Source organism: Dryobates pubescens, chromosome 23 (genome assembly GCF_014839835.1).
Source record: "Dryobates pubescens isolate bDryPub1 chromosome 23, bDryPub1.pri, whole genome shotgun sequence".
Lineage (NCBI taxonomy): Eukaryota > Metazoa > Chordata > Aves > Piciformes > Picidae > Dryobates > Dryobates pubescens.
Genome location: NC_071634.1, coordinates 11,720,922 through 11,726,921, shown reverse-complemented (window position 1 = coordinate 11,726,921; position 6,000 = coordinate 11,720,922).

Below are 6,000 nucleotides of genomic sequence, written 5' to 3'. Positions count from 1 at the left end.
CTCCCCTGGAGAAATCAGGCTTTCTGGAATGTAGGAAGCATATCAGATGGTGTTTGTCTACATCAAAGACCAAATAATGCTGTTACACAGAATGTAGAGGTGTTGTGTTTTGGTCTTTTTCAATAATTCTTCCTAGCAAATATGCCTCCACAATCAGAATATAGTTTTTATAACTGTTCCTTGAAAAAATGAAACAATATTTATATATTAACAAAAAATAAAAAGAAAGCAAGGAGATTTGCAAAGCTCAGGAAGATGGGCTTATTAGTCACTGCTTATTCATGCACTGACTAATTTGAGATGTCACTTGTACAGAACTGAATGTCTTTCCACAGCCTGCAGCACTGAAGACCCACAGGTGGTCTCAAGACAGTTGCAGTCTTCCCTTTAGATCAGAAAATACTCTCTTTAAACTATGTTGATTTTATTTTTGTTGCAATGCACAGTTCAAAACTACAGCATAGCCTTCCCTAGGGTGCTGTGCCATTTTCCTGAACTCATCACTCTTTGGGCATTTGCTGTCCAGCCTCTTCGCTTTCTTCATTCTCCTATTTCTCGTCAGTATAAGAGAATACAATGGGCAGTTGTATCCTGGGGCCTTTGGAACACGAACTGCTGCAATCTCATGTTTTGGAGGCAAAAGGATCTAGATGCAGTAAATAAGATACTTCAGACTGCCCATGAAGGGCAACTCTGAAAAAGGCGAAGGCAATCCTTAGGTGTATTAATTACAGTATTTGAAGCAGAGACAGGAAAATGTCAATGTTATTGTGTGAAGTGTTTCTGCAGTCTTCTCTGGGGTAATGCAGGTCGTTTCCATCATTCATACCCGAGAGGGACACAAACTGAAAGATGGTCGGGATGACTCTGAATTCGGAAATCTTATCACTTAAGAGTGGCTTGGTTTATTTAATCCAGCAAAGCAGCACTGAGACTTGATTTGATCATTGATTACTGAATGACATGGTAAAGGTTGCTTCAGGGTGATTTGTACTGGGCATTGCGAAGCACTTCTTTATCAAGAGGGTGATCAAACATTGGAGAGGTGGTCGATCATGAACAATCAAGCCAAAATCCTCAGGAACATCAGAGTTCCTCTTTCTAAGATGTCAAAATTCTTACATGATAACATCTGGCTAAGCAGAGGTCATCCAAGAGCTGTGTAAGCCTACAGTAATTAGTGGACATATCATCTCACATGTTAATTGTTCCAAAAGCTATTTTCCTCCTTTTTCAATTATTACACAGCCTAACCATGCTTACAGATTGCACAACAATCAATAGATGACTTGATAAACCAGTGAAATAGCTCCTTAAGGTGTTTCTATTATATACATAGATATTGCAGGTGATGCTTTTGGTGTAACACTGCAGAGAGATTTAGCTCTTAAATTTTGTTTAAAGACCTAATTGTCAGTGGTTTCAGTGGAAAGAAGGCAATTTAAACAGGATTTAGACATTTAATTCCCTTACAGATGTAAGCTTTTGTCTTTCTATAGGCAATAGATCACCATCACTTTCTGGACAGCTCAACACTGATGATTTTAGCTTTGGGCCCTTTAGGCTCTGTGAAATTTAGTCATTATATGTGACACACAAATTCTAGGAGAAATTTGGATCATCATCAACTATATTAGGCAATCCACTTTTACAGCATGAATAACTCCATCATTAAAAAAAATTACTCCATCATAATTTCTGCACATAGACAAAGAGAGCTAAGAAGCCCATGAGAAACTTCACAGCTGTCTTTCATTTTTTTTCTCTGCCACTTAGCACTGCATTTTTTGCATGTACATTAAAGCCCTTTGAAGCAGAAGTTTTCTTTTTGTCCTATCAGCTGTTTAAACTTTATAGACTTTATTGGAAAGACTTTTACTGAATATACTGGACTTTGGATTAATATCACATGTCACTTCCTGACATTTAACACATTGAATCTCCCAAGTATAGTCATTTAAGAAATTGGTTACAAACGGAGTTAATCTAATCTCACTTAAGCAGCTTCTCAGTTAAGAAGCTCCTATTCCCCTTTCAGTGGGGTCATCTTGGCAGACTCTCCTTAAAACTCAAGCTCAGAGAAGTGTGGAAAACAAAGGTTTCTGAAAGCTACTTAAGTAGTTCAGAACTGGATTTTCACTATGTGGAAAATGATACCAACCTGAATGTTGCTCATTTCAAGCCCGTCCTCATAAATGTTGCACAATTATGAGTTCCCTTTGCTAGACTCAGGGACCACACCATGGTTCAGTGGTTTACTTGTCGGAGCTGAGACAGTCACTCTTCCAGGATTCTAACTAAAGCCTCTCGGATTACCTCTTTTCTCTGGATACATCATCACATCTTCTGATGCAAATCTTTTTCACTACATTCATCTCAGTAGTTCCCTGTAGTTAGATGAATTATCCTGTGACACTACTGCTTTTCTCAGGTCTTTTGCCTCTTTTTGTTCCTCTTGCCTACCAGGCTTCTTTCTAATTTGCATATGTCAGTCTTTGTCTGCCTCATTTGCTTAATTAAGAGTACGGTTCTGCTCTACTAATGAGAATGAAACCCAACTCCTAAAGAGCTTGTTAATGTAGAATGGAGAAATTGTGTTATGATTCTAATTCTTGGAAAGTGATCTATCTCTAGTACAAGATTAATATTAATGTTAAAAGGAAGAACCTTCTTATGCCTCAAGATATAAGAAATATTCCTTATGTTACTAGCATTGCTATAGGAACCCTAACTACAGAAGGCTGAACATCAACATTTCAAAATCTGAGTGCCTCAAGGTAATTACTTTAAGCTGATTCTATTATAGATCTGATTTTTATGGTGGTACTCACACATGCACCTCCTAATGAAGGTGAAGGAACATGAATGTATTCACTACGCCAGAAAATGAAACAGCCATCCTTAACATGCTCAGCTTTGACAGCTTTACTTTGCATTCAAGCTGTTAAAAATCAGAGTACACTGAACCCAAGCAAGTACCCTGAATGGCACAGGAATGCTACTGTATGCTGGAGAGATGCATCTTACCGTGTGCAATGTCATATGGCAGTCAAAATGGGTTTGGCTCTTCCCAGTGGCATTAGTGGTATGCTGCAGGGGGCACAGACTAGGTCATCAGAGAAAACGTGACAACTATAAATGGAGTGGCTGATTATCAGCTGTGAAGCCAACATGTGGGAAAGAGCACCATGACTCAAAATAAAATGCTGATGTCAAATCTGAATTCCATATATGGCATCAGGAGCATCAGGACACTGCCTAACCCTTGGAGGTACTTCTGGTACACGAGCAACAACTGGAATCCAAGGCATTTTTAAAAAGTCTGTGTTTGGCTATAATACTCATAATTCTTCTTTGAAATACCTAAACCTCTTTGTGTGATGAGACATTTCAAGGATTTTTATTTGTCTCCAATGTACTTTCACATTTCTCCTCATGTTGATAACAGCACTGCAACCACATCCAGCCTTTGTTGTCACGCCAAATCAGTAGCACGCGTTTAGAAGGGAATATGTTTTGTTTGTAGCTGTGTCTCACCACAGACACATATAATACATTAATACATCACTGGGAAGAACAAAATCTTGTCTGGTTTAGAGGCCATGTATTCCTTTTGTTGTTAGGAGTAACACAGATACGGTTTCTCCTGCAAACAGTTAGCACCAGATTATCTACAGCAGAGCAGTCATTGTAACAAATCTGTAATGTGCTCTTTTAAACTACAACCCTGTCTTGTAACCCCAGATGTAATAAAGATGCTTTTTCACACCACTTAAGCTTACTAGGAAGAGGGGAACTTTAACTGCTAAACAATTTTGGCAACTCTGAGTTGCATCAGATGATCTGGTTTAGGCAGCTGTGAAATATGGAAGTATAAATATATATGGTTTCCCAAGCCTCCACTGTAAAAGAGCATGATCTCATTCTGTTGCAGTCAGGATAATTTCCAAGAGAGTAAAACAGAGTAGCACATAACCCTCATCATGCTGTAGACACCAGTCCAAGCTGTATGCTTGAAGACAGAATTTCCACAACAGATTCAAGTAATGTTTACTATGGGGGGATTTACAGCTACTTCCAGGTGGTGTCGACTTGACACCTTTAATCGGGAAAACAATTGGCTTTCTTCTTAGTTAAGGCAATTCCAGACAGTATTTTAAATGTACATAGCATCTCAAGTGTTTTGCAAGTGACTGAATTCAGTGAAGGAATTCGACTGGAAGTTAGCCTGTGGCAAAGAATTCCATGGGCTAATTATACAATACTCCTTCTATCACTTCTAAATCAATTGCCTCTTAATTTCAATGGCTGGCCCCTTACCAGTGTGGAAAGGATCTAATTGCCTCCCTTTGGACCACTTGCCCAGTGCCCATCCCTCTGAAATTCACTTTTATATTCCTGCACTGTAGTTTTGTGCAATTTAACTGGCTGGTGTTTCCCCTAGCTGTTAATTATTTTGTCATCTCCTCAGATTATTTCTGACACATTTCCTGACAAGACATCCAAACCAGAATGCTGTCTTAACCGTGAAAACACAGACTAGGCTGAAACAACAGGGGGTTTATTCTGGTTTGGTTTTCAAAAATTTCCACTACCTTTTCCTTTTCTTTATACACCTGAGGGAACTAGAGATACAGCTTTACATTTTTGTCAATGCTGCTTACAAAAACTACCTTTGTTCAGGCAGAGTTTGGGGTCACAAGCTGATATGCTTGTATTGCTAATAGCCCCAGGTAAAGCTGTATTGGTTCAGACATAGAGGGATGCAGCTTTTGGAGAAGTGAGAGCAACAACAGTATTTTAACAGATAACCCTGTGTCTCAGAGCATCTGAGATTAAAGTTGTCTATCTTGGGGAAGAGCACAGAATTTTGGCCTTTCCAGAAATTTCCATGTATGATCCTCAGCCTAAGGTGTCAACAACCTTTACTTTTAATTGACTATTTAGGGCTCACACAGTTCTTTTCAACACAGACAGATCAGAAAGCAACATGGATTCTGCAACCGTTTCTTATTGCTGGGCTATGTGAGGTGTGCAGGCGGCTACTATTCCAATTGTCTCACGAAACTCAAGGTCTCACTCGGATTTTCCCTTGGCTGGCTGACAAAGATAAGAAGCTGTATAACATGAGAAATAACAAAGGTTTAGCTCTGTAACATCTAAAGCTAATCTAAAACTGTATTGCTGATTTTGCAGCCTTCCTCTCATACATTCACAACCCTTTTCAGGAAGCCCTGAGCTCATTTAACAGCCTTGTGAAACAGGCCAACGTTCACATTAATTGAAAACCAGCCTGGCAAAAAACTTCGTGTTTGGCCCAGTTCAGGTCTCTGATCTAGGAGTGGGAACAAAGCAGTGCTAGTATTTCAACAAGGAGTAGGGGAATAAGCGTGGCCTGGGGAAGCTGCAAGTGCAGATTGCAGCAACTCAGAATGAGATTCTCTTAAACTGCAGGGAAAGTGATTGTCATCCATCTGAAAAAAATCCTGACCCTTCACAGGTCAGTGAAACCAGAATTTCACCCTAATTATTAGTATGTTTGCATTTTTTTATCCTCAATGGTCACGTTGCTATGGTATTTGTATGAAGACAGTAACTCAAACTATTGTATTTTCGAGCTTTTCAGAGTATCAGGGTCAGAAACTATTCATCACAGTACATCTTTTTTCATTGATTTGATGACCAACACTCTGACACTTGACCCCACATGAGTCTGTCTGGAATCAAAATTCAGTATTTCTTAAGGCACATACCAGACTATTTATGTCGTTGTTATTCATAACAAATATTGCATAAATAATATATAATACCTAAAGTACCTACAGATCAACATGTAGCATTCTAAAATCCTGTCATAATAGCAGCAGATGTGATGTATAAAATTGTCATTTCAAACTTCTTGTTCTGAGAACTTTTCACCATTCAGACCTTGAGACAGGAAGATAAAACAGCTGCAGCCTATAGAAAATCCCCAAACGAAAACCCAAACCCAAACGAAAA